This window comes from Cebus imitator, unplaced genomic scaffold (assembly GCF_001604975.1).
Source record: "Cebus imitator isolate Cc_AM_T3 unplaced genomic scaffold, Cebus_imitator-1.0 Scaffold335, whole genome shotgun sequence".
Classification (NCBI taxonomy): Eukaryota; Metazoa; Chordata; class Mammalia; order Primates; family Cebidae; genus Cebus; species Cebus imitator.
In genome coordinates, this window is record NW_016107650.1 from 2,448,425 (window position 1) to 2,463,108 (window position 14,684).

Here is a 14,684-nt window from a genome sequence, read left to right on the forward strand (position 1 = left end):
ATATTATCCTGTGTATAAATGTTTTGATGGAGTATCTACGCTCTTAATTTTAAGGGGAAAATGATAAAAATATCACATGAAGGACATCCCTCATCAGAAAATAGAAAACCAACCTAGCATTCATTCTTAGCTTGATTCATCTTTAATGCTCATCTTCAAATGTGAGAGGTGCTCTCAATGTTACAGGATCAGGAAGCAACTAAAAATTGGTCGTTTAAAATTAAGGTGTTTAGTAAACATATGATACCCTGTTTTCCTCAGTGTGCCACACATGTGGGAGATTCTTTAAATAGTATCAAGGTCTTAGTTTGAGACAAAATATGGGCCAGTTATTGTTTGATCATTTCAGCAAATACAAGAAACTAATCTCTAGATGCAGAATGACTGTTAAGAAATATTCATTGTGACATCATGTTGGCCTCTTGGATGACCAAGGGTATTACGCTTTTTGTCTTTCTGTCCGTTTATTCCACAATAATGGCAATTTCTCACTGAAGACATTGTGCTTTGGCATGTTTTCAATGTCCTTCTGTTTGTTCGCATGTCTAGTATATACTCTGCAGATCTTTAGTCTGATGCGGGGTGAGACCATCTACCTGTTTTAAGTTCTTGGCATAAAATTAAGTTCTGGGGTCTTTTTCTTTAAGAAAGGCTTAGGAGCTTTATCTAAGTATTTCCCCACAATTCATTTGCTTCATATGAATCCTCTTCGTCTTTGAGGTAATTAAATTTATTTTAAAATGTGTGAGGGATGGGATAAAAATCCTAAACATGCTCTTAAAAGGAATAGCCACTAGTCCATATCTGTTAAATCACTTTTTTCTACTGAATAAAGATTGTTTTTATTGGAGAAGCATGTGACATTTTAACTTTTGTTCTCTTTCTTAGTTTGATTTATAGACCTTTTAAAAAATAAGTTTACTTTGGGGAGGTATTTTTAATCTTTTATTTCTGCCAATGTTGGCTAGGCATCTTTCCAAGACTTAGTTTATTTTCTTAAAGAAATTTTGTAATTGAAATTAATTTTTTACTTCCAGAAAAGTTACAAAGACAATATAATAAATTCCTGAACATTCTTTACTGAGATTCATGTTATCTCATATATATATGTATATGTGTGTATATATATATATATGTGTGTGTGTGTGTGTGTGTGTGTGTGTGTCATCTGTTTATAAAATACATTAAAATGTTGATATGTATGTCTACTTATCTATATGTGTGTATCTACCTTTAGTATATATGTATATGTATGTATCTATCGTCATATACCTTAGTTTATTGCTTATAATAGAAAATAGTTTTTGAAAGAAATTGCTGTACTTTTTCTTATTTTCTCAGAATTCTGTTTGTTTTTGCTGTCTGCAGTCTTTTATAGACCTCATGTTATTACTGTTTTTTACTCTAATTAAATAGGCATGAGAAAATAATTTTCTAGACTTAGTGTATGCCAGTAAAGGTAGTGTGTAGTTATGCGTTGTTCTGCTTTTTGTTAATCAAATCTACACGACGGATTGTGTTGTACAGCTTTATCTAACTTCCATCAACTGATGCTTTATTTTTAGTTGAGCTATTTAATTCCATCATTAGGACTTCTGACATGGATGCGAAAAAGACCGTATAAAGCTGTAATTGGGTTGTGTGCTGTGTTACTACAACTCTTCCTGTTCTGCTCCCATCAGTGCACTTTACGTGGGCAGACGACACATCCCAGAATAAAATACATCACTGTACATTTCCTGAGTTTCTTCTTACATTTTTTTTCTGAGCATTGATGTTTCCACATCAGTACTGAAAGGTGTTGCTTATGAAGGCAGTCTATGCTGGCTGCCCCAAAAGTAATGGTTACGTATTGCAGGAACTAAGTCCAATGTTATGGTGGGAACCCTCCTGTGAAGCTGATGCAGAGTATTTCTCTCTGCTGTCACATGCACTGGCTTTCCCTGCTTTTGGTGGCATAGCATGCATGCTCCATTTATTACCCTCTCAATTCAGTTCCTCTACCTTTGAAACCCAAAATTCTATAGATAATTGACGCTCATATTACTTGATAACATGCAAATAGAAAGAGAGCAGCTATTCCTGGATTGAGCCATGTGTGGTTCAGAATATTTTACATACTTTTAATTATTGACCGTGTAATACTTATTATTCTAATAGTCATATTCAAGGCATAATGCATTTGTTCTGGATCTAATCTAAAACTCATTTAGAACATGTAAGGAACGTGACAGTAGACATTTAATGAATGATAGATAGTATTCATTTTGTCATTCATTTAGAAGAATCTGGGAGTTTAGAGCTTAGGAATATCAACTTTGGACTTTAAACATAAGGTTAGATTCAAATTCTGGGTCTGATTGTTAGTTTTATTACTTTTGACGGGGTTTTAAATTTTCTTAGACCCTATCTGCAGTCTCTAAGTTAGGAGTATCATCTATTTCAGAAGCAGTAAGAGGATTAAAATGATACTAAAAATATAAATTTTATGACAATGTATGTAGCCCATACTAAGTGCTTCATATCCAAAGGTAGTATTATATGATTTTTATTCCTATAAAAAAGCCACTGTGTGTTTATGCAGCAGAGTTAAATGGCTGTGTTTACTAAAAACAGCTAGTTCAATTATCAGGTAAAGTCTCTGTAATATGCAAACTTAGCCAGTGACGAGACATCGTTATAGGGGATGGGCCTCATATTTTACAGTAAGTTACTTCTGCAGTTCTGCATATGGATCCGTATAAAAGGTGTTATACATTCTAAACCTCGGTGACAGGTATTAGTGAATAACATAGAATGCTGACTATAGTTACTCTGGTTCTTTCTATTTTGATGAGGACTCAGTCTTGTTTGTCCCAGAGTGATTGGGACAGTTAGTTCCAATCTTTCATAGCAACAGTTTTGACAACTTGATTAACCTCTGCAGTTGGAGTCAACATAAAGCAACCTTGTATATCTACTGCAGTTTCAACTTGGGTTCCAGTTTCTCTCTCTGCTCCAGGTCATGTGACTGGATTTTTAGCTTTCACGCTCTGCCTCTGTGCTCCTGTTGGTCATGCCAGGTAAACTTCCGAAAGGAAGTTGGTGCTTATGATGTATGTGCTGGGACTTGTTTCATCTGATCTTACTTTCTTTAGTATTGGTGCCTCTACTTCTGCCCACCTGTTGTTTTGTCAACTATGTGGCTCTGTATGAGATTCCCTGATGCTCACTGTATTGCATAGTCTTGTGAACAAATCTTTCAGGCGGAGTCTAATACTTCTTCACATCTGCAGCTGAGGATATTTCCCTAGCTCCTGCAGTTTTCCAGTGGACCAGATCAGTCCAAGGTGCTGACTTTTCATAGACTGCCTCATGCTGTGACCCTAGCTAGGCCATAGTTAACCAACTTCCAAGCTATGACTAAATCATTTTTAGCATTGAGACAATGGAAAAGTTTTCTAAGGGTACTGTAAATTATATTGGAGAGAATGCACTTACTCCTATTCAGTTGGTTTATTTGAGAGAAGTGTAATACTTACTTTACTTGAATAGTGTTCCAAAATATTTTTTTTTCAAGGAGAAGAAGAGTATCAGTTTTGTTTTTGTTTTGTTCATGTTTACAATGGAAAGTCAGATGAAGTTCTATAATACACATAAGTAAAAAATGTGTTTAGTGCCTTGTTATCTTGAACAGTGACCTAGCAAATGTAAAATTAAAGTTTAATGCATTTTTGAAATATGAGTAAAGGGTAACCATACAAAAAGTTACATTATGAGCCTAGAAAGCATTAGCCATTTTTATAAGAATATTAATAATTTAACATTAAGAACAGGTAAAATGAAAAATCATTGCAAATACTCTGAAGCAAGTATCTTGAAAAATAAGTTACCCATTTGCAAGTAGACTGTCAAATAGGGTCTTGTGGTTTTATTTAAAAATACATTCCGTGTTTAGAGGCAGTTAGCTTGTACAGGTTATTTGAAAAGGTGAAAGAATTTGGTAAAAGTAAATACCTTTATGTTTGTGGCAATAAATAACATTAGTTTTAAAAGCCTGAAGGTCTGCATATTCCTTTTTCTCCCTCCAATCTTTACCCTGAGAAAGGAATGTGGCTGCTGTGTGTGTTCATGTTTCTAGACAGAACATGCAGCAAGCCAGAAGGACACTCGAGTGCTTCACAAACAAATAGGGTGTTCATTGCTGTTACTTGAAATAAATCCATGTCATTTGTCTATGATTCCTCAGATTTCTCTTCTTGCTGGGGCTGTTCAGGGAGATTGGCTTATTGTTCAGGTTTTTTGCCAACCTTGACTAAGTAAGGGCTTTTGGATAGCCATTACATAGACCACTAATCACATGGTAGGAGGAATTCGAAATCATATACTTTCAGAATGAAAAAATTTTGTTCCCAAAATTTGCTACTGCTTAATAAAGCCTTGTTTTCTATGATGCCAAATGGAGTCTTACATTTCAAAGGTAAACTCTGGAAAAAACTCCAAAATTGCTATATTGTTTCCTTTCATCAGAAGAGACACATATATTAACTAGATTTTTCAGTCTTAGCTTTTTAAGAGAATGAATCATTTTCTGTAGTTACGAAGTTATTGGTATGTCCCCCTTTTAAAAAGTTCTATAATATTTTCAGGGAATTTTCAGGCCTTGATGGTATTTTTCATGCATCAAACGATAGCTATTAGTGGCAACCATTTCCAGCGAGGTTGGAGTAAGTGGTATCATTGTCTTCCTATCATAAACAACTAGAAAATTGGGTAAAACACGTGAGCCAGCTGTCAGATGCTGGCAATAGGTGGTACCTTTAGAGAAGATTGAGGTATATGGCAGAGTATTAAATAGGTAGAAGTTGTACAGAGAAAATGTTTTAAAATACCAAGCTGCACAACTTCAGGCTGAAACTTGCCAAAACATGCAAAAAACAACTACTAGAAAGGTGTAAGTTAAAACATTCCTAAGACTTCATAAAGGCTAGAATATGTTTGAGTTCCAACTAGCCAGAGTAGAGAAACCACTGAACACTGGGGCTTTCAGTAGAGATAACAGAGGGTCACTTCTTAGTCTTAGGACTTGACTATACCTGGATTAACGGTTACTTTTTATCCTAACAGACCTTTGAAACAGGCCAAAACAAATCATGAAAACAAGCTTTAAACACTAACCAAATAAAGTACAACATTCTTTAAAAGAAAACAGTCTGAACACTTAACTGAACAATGTTCACAATTTCCAGCCTTCAAGAAAAATTCATAGACATGCAAAGAAACAAGAAAAAGTGCCCACTAACCAGGAGAAATATCAGCCAATAGAAGCAGACCTGAAACAACAGAGATTATGAGATTAACATTAGAACAACTATTATAATTAAGTATAAATACTTAAAGTAAAATGTAAAGGAAACAAGGAATGAAAGTAAAATGTAAGAAACACCCAAAGGAAATTTCTGGAGATGAAAAATGAAATATTTTAAATAAAAATTCATGAAATGGTCTTAAGAGATGATTAGACACTACAGAAGAAAAGATCAGTGAATTCAAATACATTGTAATAGAAAATATACAAATGGGAGTACAGAACAAATAAGAAATACTGACAATACCAGGTTCTGGCGAGGATAGGGAGCACATGGAACTCTTAAACATTGCTGAAAGGAGCAAAGAATGGTACAGTCGCTCTAAAAAATTGACATTTCTTTTTTTATTTTATGAGATGGAGTTTTACTCTGTCACCCAGGCTGGAATGTAGTGGCACAGTCTCACTGCAACCTCTGCCTCCCAGGTTCAAGTGATTATCCTATGTCAGCCTGCTGAGTAGCTGGCATTACCAGCACTCACCACCATACCAAGCTACTTTTTGTATTTTTAGTAGAGACAGAGTTTTGCCATGTTGGCCATTCTGGTCTTGAACTCCTGACCTCAGATGATCCACCTCCTCAGCCTCCCAAAGTGTTGAGATTACAGGAGTGAGCCAAAATTTTCTTATAGGGTTAAGCATACACATATTATATGATCCATGAGTCCCACTTCTGGGTATCTGTCCTATGCATACACAGAAACAGTCTAGGCTCACGCCCAAAAAATGCTATACACAAATGTTCATAGGATCCATCTTTACAATTGCCCAAAAATAAAAAAAAAATTAAATGCTCCTCAACTAGTGATTGCATAAACAAACTGCTGCACATCCATACAATAGAATATTCCTGAACAATGTAAAGAAACAAACTATTGATGCATCTAACAACTTGGTTGAATTTCAAAGGCATTATTCTATATGAAGGAAGTTCACATTATGATAAACTCAAAGGATAATGTGCACTAATATTCAATTTTTATGGCTTTCTCAAAATGACATTATTATAGCAGTGGGGAGTAGAACAGTGGTTTTCAGGAAATAGGGTTCTCCAAAGAAACAGAACCAATAGGTTGAACATGTATATGGTGGAAAGAGATTGACAATAAGGAATTAAGTCACCCATGATTTTGGAGGCTTAAAAGTCTGAAGATGTTCAGGGTTTGGCAAGCTGAAGACCCAGGAAAGCCAATGATGTAGTTCCAGTGTGAGTCCCAGACCTGAGGAGAGCCGGTTATACCGTTTGAAGGCAGGCCGATGTGAGATTCGGGAAGAGCCAATATTCCAGTTGAGTTCTGAAGTTGGAAAAAAAAATAGGATGATCCAGTTCAAAGGTGGTCAGGCAGGAGGAAATTCTTAGGAGAAGATAAGCCTTTTCATTCTCTTTAGGCTTTTCACTGATTGGATAAGACCCACCTACACGAGGAGAGCAAAGAGCTTTACTCAGTATACTGATTCTAATATGAATGTCATCCAGAAATAGCCTCACAGACACACCCAGAGTAATGTCTAATTAAATGTCTGAGCACCCAGTGGAGTCAAGTTGACACGAGTCGACACTATCGCAGGGTATAAATGCAAATTGGTAGCAGAAAGGATTTTTATTTGGAACTTTTCCGAGTTGCGACTAAGGTTGTAGTTACTCAAATATACACATTTAAAAATCCATACAACTACACACTGTAATGAAAATGAAATCAATTATATACGATAATTCTAAAAGTAAAAACATGACTACTTAAAGATAATATATACTATGATTTTTATAGCATATGTTAAAGTAAAATGTATCATAGTAAGAGCACAGAGTCTGGAGGGTGAAAATAAAGCATACTATTGTAGAGTTTTACATTATACATGAGGTGATGTAACATTTGAAGGTATATTATAATGAGTTAGGAATGCTAGTGCAAACTCCAGAGTAACCAGCAAATATAAAGAGATGTACACTAATATGCCAAAAATTGATTAAAGTACCCAATTAAATGAATGCTAGCAGTCGGGGGCAAGGGAAAGAACTAAAAACAGATGGAACAAATTTTTATGTAGTAATATGCTAGACCTAAATACAACCGTATCAGTAATTACACTGAAAGTAAATGAACTAAATCCTCCAGTTAAAAGGCAGAATAAATTGTCAGACTGGGTAAAAAACAAAAACAAAACACAACTCCATGCTATCTATAACAAATGCCTTTTGAGCATGCCAATAGTTTAAAAGCAAGAGGATGAGAAGTTACATAATCTCCGCCCACTAATCATAACAAAGTTTAGTAAATAAATTATACCCCAGGATAAAAATATTATCAAGAATAGAACAAAATGTATAAAAATGATAAAAAGGACAATTCATCAAGAAAACATTATAATCCTAAGCAGAAATGCACTTGTAACAGAACTTCTAAATGTGTGAAAGAAGTGCTGAGAGAACTGAAAGGAAAAATAAATGAAGCCACAGTTGTATATGGAGATTTTGACATGCCAGCTCAGTCATCAAAGGTCTGAGTCAACAGAAAACTCAATAAGAAGATAGAAAACTTACAACAGCACCACCACCATGACCTAATTGATATTTACAGAACAGTACAAAAATAGAAAGTATATTATTTTCAAGCAACATGGAACATTAAGAAAAACTAGACTGTTGAGAGGAGTAAAATGAAATTCAATACATTTACAAGAACTTAAATCATACAGGATATGTAATCTGTCCACAGGAAAATTAAATTAGAAATAAAAACCAGGAAGCTATCTAGAAAAACCACAAAATATTTGGACATTTTTTTTAAAAAGTCATAGGTTGAAGAGAAAATTACAAGACAAGAAATACTTTGAATTGAATGGAATTAAGTCACAACACAGCAAAATAAATGCAATAAAGTTAAATGAACGTTTTGAAGGAAATTTATGGCATGAGTATACACATTGCCAAACCTTACTGAACCATGGAGTTTAAATGAGTGGATTTTAGGTAATATCTTCTTTAATTAATAAATACAGCTATTAATTTTAAAAAATTGATTCCAACTTGAGGGCCTGACAGTATTTTTTTGAGTATCATTTTTGAAAGACTGTGTCTATGATTTTTAATATTAAGCCTTAGGGAATAATAGCATTAGTTGAATGCCTACAGTGCTATAGACACTGCCAATTGTCAGGGATGCCAATATCATTATGATTGTTCTCTGTTGTCTTACTTTTTAACATAATACCTTGCAGGGCTGGAGCTGTGGTTGGACCTAAATGCCACATAGTACCAAAGCCCATGTATTGCTCAAGAGCAATGTCATTAAGAAACAGAAATGTGCATAGGCAAGTACTTGCTATCACAGTCATCAAAAAGGTGTGCAAATACACGTTCATCTGGGCCTTTTTCAATTTATGTTGTTTCTAAGCTTCTCTGGGAATCCTGAGAATAAGCATATAACCTTCATTTGGTTATCTCATGCAACAAATTTGAATCATAGTCAGTGATTTTGAAATGACCCTTGTCTTCAAGGAAATTTTGAACTCACAGATTCTCTGCCACAGTAAGTCAATTTTAAGCCTGAGCGTGGGTGCCATGGCTATGATAATCAACTGTGATAGCATTTCTCCAAGGATAACCAAGAACGACAGAGCCAATATTAGCAAAATAGAAATTTGGGAATAAGAGGAATAAGCTAGATTACTATAACGTTTCTTTCTTCTGTGAATCAATTAAAAATCAAGAAGCAGATACGTAAGTTTATTCTTGGTCAACATCAGAGACTAGTCAGAAATATCTTGACCTGTATTTCTCAGTGCTCATATTGATCAACCTAAGTTTTTATTCTTAAATAACTTCTGTTATTTTTAAATACTTATCTACAGCCACAGGTTTCTTTTTTTCCCACTGCAGTGGGAGATTTCTAAATGTGTTAATTAAATTTTATCAGATACACAGCTTTTAGTAAATAAAATGAATATACATTAAGATGAGCATTGGAGATAAATATGTAAATTTAGTGAGCTGATTGTTTTTATATCAATCAAAAATATCACAAACATGTTAACATCTAAATAAGAGAGATGAAAAGCATTTATTTTAAAATTAACATTCATGTTGTCAAAGAAACATTGGAGAGCTTATCTGTGATTAAAATGTTCTTCAGTAACAACTTGGTTTGGTAGGAAAAAAGTGGAGAGAGATGAAAGGAAATGAGTTCAAAAGAAATTATGCAAATCATCCACATACCTATTAAAGACGTTTCTGGGCTTCGGAAATTTCAAAGGGAAAGCAGAGAATGTGGTGAATGAAAACTGGTAGATACCATACCCATCTTGGTCTGTTTTTCTTCACTTTCTACAATCCATGCTCAATTTTAGAAAGTCTGTAGCAACAAGCCAGTATTTAAAAAGAAAACAAATGTTAACCACACTAACATATCAGCATGGTTATATTTTTGTATTTCAATACATGAATATGTATTAAATTAGTATTAGAAATGTACTGTGACAAGAGTATGTCACCTGACATACTTGTGATACTATGACAAGAGTATATCATATGAGTAAACTCTGTCCCCTTCTTAACAGTATAAAAATTGTCATATGTTTCTAAAACAAAACTGTAACATCTTTGCACATAATTCTGTGTATTTCACTGTATTTCTTTAGAAGCACCTCCTAGTAGTAGTTACTTGGTAACAAGGGAGTCAACTTTTTAAAGGCTGCTGAATTTACTTCCAATTCTTTTCAGAAATAATTTAACAATTTATAATCTCATCGTAATGTATAAGCATGTCTTTGTTAATAGACACTAATATTTTTCATATCTTGTTAACTTGAAACTTGTTATTTTTACCTAGTGTGATTAACTGTAAAGATAAATTTTGTGTGTGTGTGTGTTATGTCATTTGTAGTTCTTACTTTAGAAATGATTCCAGTGCTGTTGAAAAAAATAAAAATAGAACCACATATTCTCAAATTTTGAGTTGTCACATTAAAAAGACTATAAAGAAGTGCAGGTAATTAATTTTAATGAATTAGTGTATTCAACACAATTGTAATTTCAACATGTAATCAATATAAATTATTAATGAAAAATTTAATATTTTTATACTAAATCTCCGAAAAACGTTGCACATTTGACAGTTGCAACATTGTCTCAGTTAGGACTAGTCACATCTGAAGTGCTCAGCAATCCCGTATGGCTAGTGGGCACCTTGGACAGGGCAGCCCTAAAATGGTGATCTTCTATTCTTCTTAGAGTTCTCATCTCAGGTGTATTTCTGAAACAATGAAATGGATTTAGATACGTCAAGAGGAACAGGAAAATAGAGTCATTTTTCCTGGATCTGAGCACAGGATTTCTTTACCTGATTCGTGCCTCCATTTTCCAAACAGAAGTAAGAATAGATTCCTCTGTCAGTAGGAGGGGAACAGAAAGGGGAGAGCTACTGGGCACAGGAAGCTGGAATCAATGCCACTGGACATCGTGCATTTAGACCGTTTAAAACAAAGAGCTAGCTCTTCAGCATCTTTACTCTACAGAGCAATTCAACTATCCCAAGTCCCTTATCCATATTGCACTCTCAAATTATCATCAACTGGGGAAGAAGAAAGAACATTAACATTATCTCTTTAACAGAACCCATTCTCTAACAAAACTATTGGGAATTATATGGAGAAATTCAATTATTTTGAACCACACCTCTGATGATTAAGGATTCTTAATTTTTCCCATCCACTTTGTAATATTTCACTAAAATTCCTTTTTTGTGTGTGCTGGCTCTCTCTCTCTCTACACATACACACACACATACATACATACATACATACATACATATGTACATATATTTATTTATATATATATATATATATATTTTTTTTGAGATGGAGTTTCACTCTTGTGGCCCAGGCTGGAGTGCAATGGCTCAATCTCGGCCCACCACAACCTCTGCCTCTTGGGTTCAAGTGATTCTCCTGCCTCAGCCTCCTGATTAGCTGGGATTACAGGCATGTGTTACCATATCTGGCTAATTTTGTATTTTTAGTAGAGACAGGGTTTTTCTATGTTGGCCAGGATGGTCTCGAACTGCTGAACTCAGGTGATCTGCCCACCTTAGCCTCTTGAGTATCTGGGATTACAAGCGTGAGCCACCTTGGTTGGCCATGTTCTTTATATTTAAAAAAAAATAAATGACGTCATTTTTGTTGAATGCAAACATGCATGTGCAATACATTTGAAGTGTTATTCTTTCTGTGTGTGTGTGTATATATATATTTGTATATATATACACACACAAAATATATACATGAATATATTTATATATTGGCTTATGTATAACTACAAATGGACATCTTTATGTAAATATGTATATGTGTGTGAATACATATATACACACATACTATCTTTATTAGCCAATCATAACAGTTATAATACTTATAATTTAAATATTGAAATAAGTTACTGAAATTAAGCATTGTTCAATTTACCTACCTGTGAGATAATACGTTTTCTCTGCATGGACTAAATTGTTTCTTTGAGAAAACTGTTATTCCCTGGAGGAGCTTGAGAAACTTGCTGACTGAATGGAAGAGACACATCCCTGAAGACAGCACCTTGAGCAGTTGAGGTGGCTTAAGATACTTGATGAGCTGGCAGAGACAAGGGCATTAAAAGACAGCCTGGATGTAGCTGCTGATGCCTGAACCTTCATATTTTTTGAAGAGGTGTGTCCCTACCTCTGCCCCTACTTGGGTTATTATAATTTCAACATGTGATCAATATAAAAATTATTAATGAGAAATTGAATAATGACCATCGGAAATGGTTCATTGAATGTAGGACTTGGCACTCATCAGTTTTCCTTGCTCTGGAGAGGAGAGGTCCCTGCAGTCTCATGAATGCTCCTTCAGAGGCTCTGCCTGGGCTGGAGCTCTCCCATGTATTGATATTCCTCTTGGGCACAAAGTCCAAGCCTACACCCCAGTTTCTTTCCTTGACTCTAGTCAATGGCTGTCATGAGCTCCTGAACTTCAGGTTCCCCTTGTGCATAAAGACAGCTCCATTTCCTTTTGGACTTGGGATATTCACAGAGGCTGACAACCACGACGTGGTTTCCTGAATGAAGCTTCCTTTCCTTTGCCTTTTTCCATGATATGAAGGCACTGATAAAAAGCTCCTTCATCCATTTTCCAGGTGACTTTCTTGAGTGGCCTGTCACTTCTGAAGTAGAACTGGGAGATCTTGCTCATAAGGTACCTGCTAATCCTCTGGCTTGCATCATGTGGTTCTTTAATCAGAAGGAATTTGCAAACCTACAGTACCTCCTCCATGCTTTCCTGCTTTGGATCCTCTTGAGTTTCTTTTTACTTGAACTGGGGCTAAATTCTTGTTGTCACTGTTTGCTGAGGCCTCGAATTTAGGATTCTGTAGCTCCAGCTGCCCCAAGCTGCTCTATATGAACTCTGTGCAGACTTCCAGCACCAGGGAAGCTGACACGTCTTCCCTAGGCTTGCTCTGGGATGGGATTGTAAGCCCTTAGAAGTTAAGTTGTCTGAGGCAAGGGGCTATTCAGTGGTACAAACCTGAGGCTGGTTCTAAGCCTGGATCTTCAATTTTGCACACCAGAAATCTGCTCTGTATGTTATGAAGATGCCGTTTCTTGGGCAACACATACTTTCTCTAGTGAAGGGCATTCTTTGGTTACTATATAGCTATGCAGATCTAAATTGGCTTGTGGGAATTTTCAGTTTAGTGAATCCCAGAGTATCTCCTGATGGTGGTTGAGGAGTGAATATTCCTTGGTTAGGTTATTTCACTGGACTCTTGAAGAAATTCCTAAATGCACATGAAGCATTTTTTTTCCCCCATGTATTGCAGTTCCATGACTGGCATCTCTTGCAGTTATACTCTCACTTTGATCCCTTGAGAAATTTTCTGCCATTGCTTGACTTGTCATTTCTAGACTTCATCTGTTGATCACCAGTACAGTTCTGCTTATGAGGAATTTCTATAATGCCAGGTGCAAAGGGCTGAAAGTTGGTTTTATATTCTTCTTAAACTGAATAGCCTCTTGGAATTCAAGATCAATGTGAAAGGATGACTTTCTCCTGACCATCTCTGCTAGATTACCTATAAGTGAGAACTCAGAAAGAGAACTACCCAGAAGGACAAAATTTGGTAGTGGCAGTGGAGAGATCATTTAGTCAACACCCCTTGACTTGCCTAGGTGTTCCTTCGACGAGGCTGAACACCCTTTTCTCAGCTTCTTGGGATCAGCTGCAGAACATAGGTGATTGCAGAGGAAAAGGCAAACTGGGAAAGGGCCCAGAAGGAGACTTTCTCAACTTAAAGATCCATATAGGTTAAAGACTCTTGGGAGATAGGACCCATGTGTTCCTCATCTGACCTTACAATATGGACTTATAGCACTTGTCAAGCACTCAGATTAAGGAAGGAAGATTGTAAGAGATATTCAGGAGATGTTCTCAACCCATCAAATATGTCAAATTCTCCTATCCAAGTGAATCAGGGGCATTCCAGAAAGTGATGATGTATAAATGGCAGCAATCCATGAACAACATATACACAGATAAATCCTGTCCCGGTCAACCTGCCCGAGTGTACTTTCTAAGAGTAATTTTCATTTTTTTTCTAGTTGCTTCTTATATTCATATTTCCTTGAACCCTTTGATAAGAAATTCCTCTAGCTGTTCAGTGAATCTTCACTTTTTGTCTCTTTCTCAGAATAGAGCACAGACCCTTCATTGGTTGGATTGTTGAAGATATCTTTCGATCCCCAGTGCAGCCTATGTTCAAACATTTCCCTAAAAATTGAAACTTTGCTGGGCCTTATAAATGGAAGCTTTTTGGATGTCTCTATATGATCCTCCTTAGGTCCTTGCTGCATCAGCCTTTCAAGACAGAGGCCATTGGAGTCTATGTGTATCCTTTGGCTGAGCTCATTGCTAAGGGGAGTATGTCCTTGAGAGGCCATGTTGTGCTAGAGAAGGCTGGAACCTGGAAGACAAAAGGTCCCTTGAGATCTCTGGAACACAGGGAACCTCACAGACTTTCCAGGTGCTTTTACATGTGCCATTTCAGTTGTTGAATTTTAGTCAAGATTAGAAATGATTTATATTTCAGGTATATAAAGATACATAATACTGAGAAGAAGACAGTAGGACAGGTAAAGAGAATTGAAATTAAGGCTGGAACTAAATCTGGGTCTGAGGTGGAACCTGGGAACAGGGAGAGCAAAATACAGTGAATGCAGCACCTCATCGAAATGATAAATTAAAATGACTTGGAAAGACCTTAGGGTTGAATAGACAGGTTTCCATGGTCACCTTTAGAGACATCTGCTTC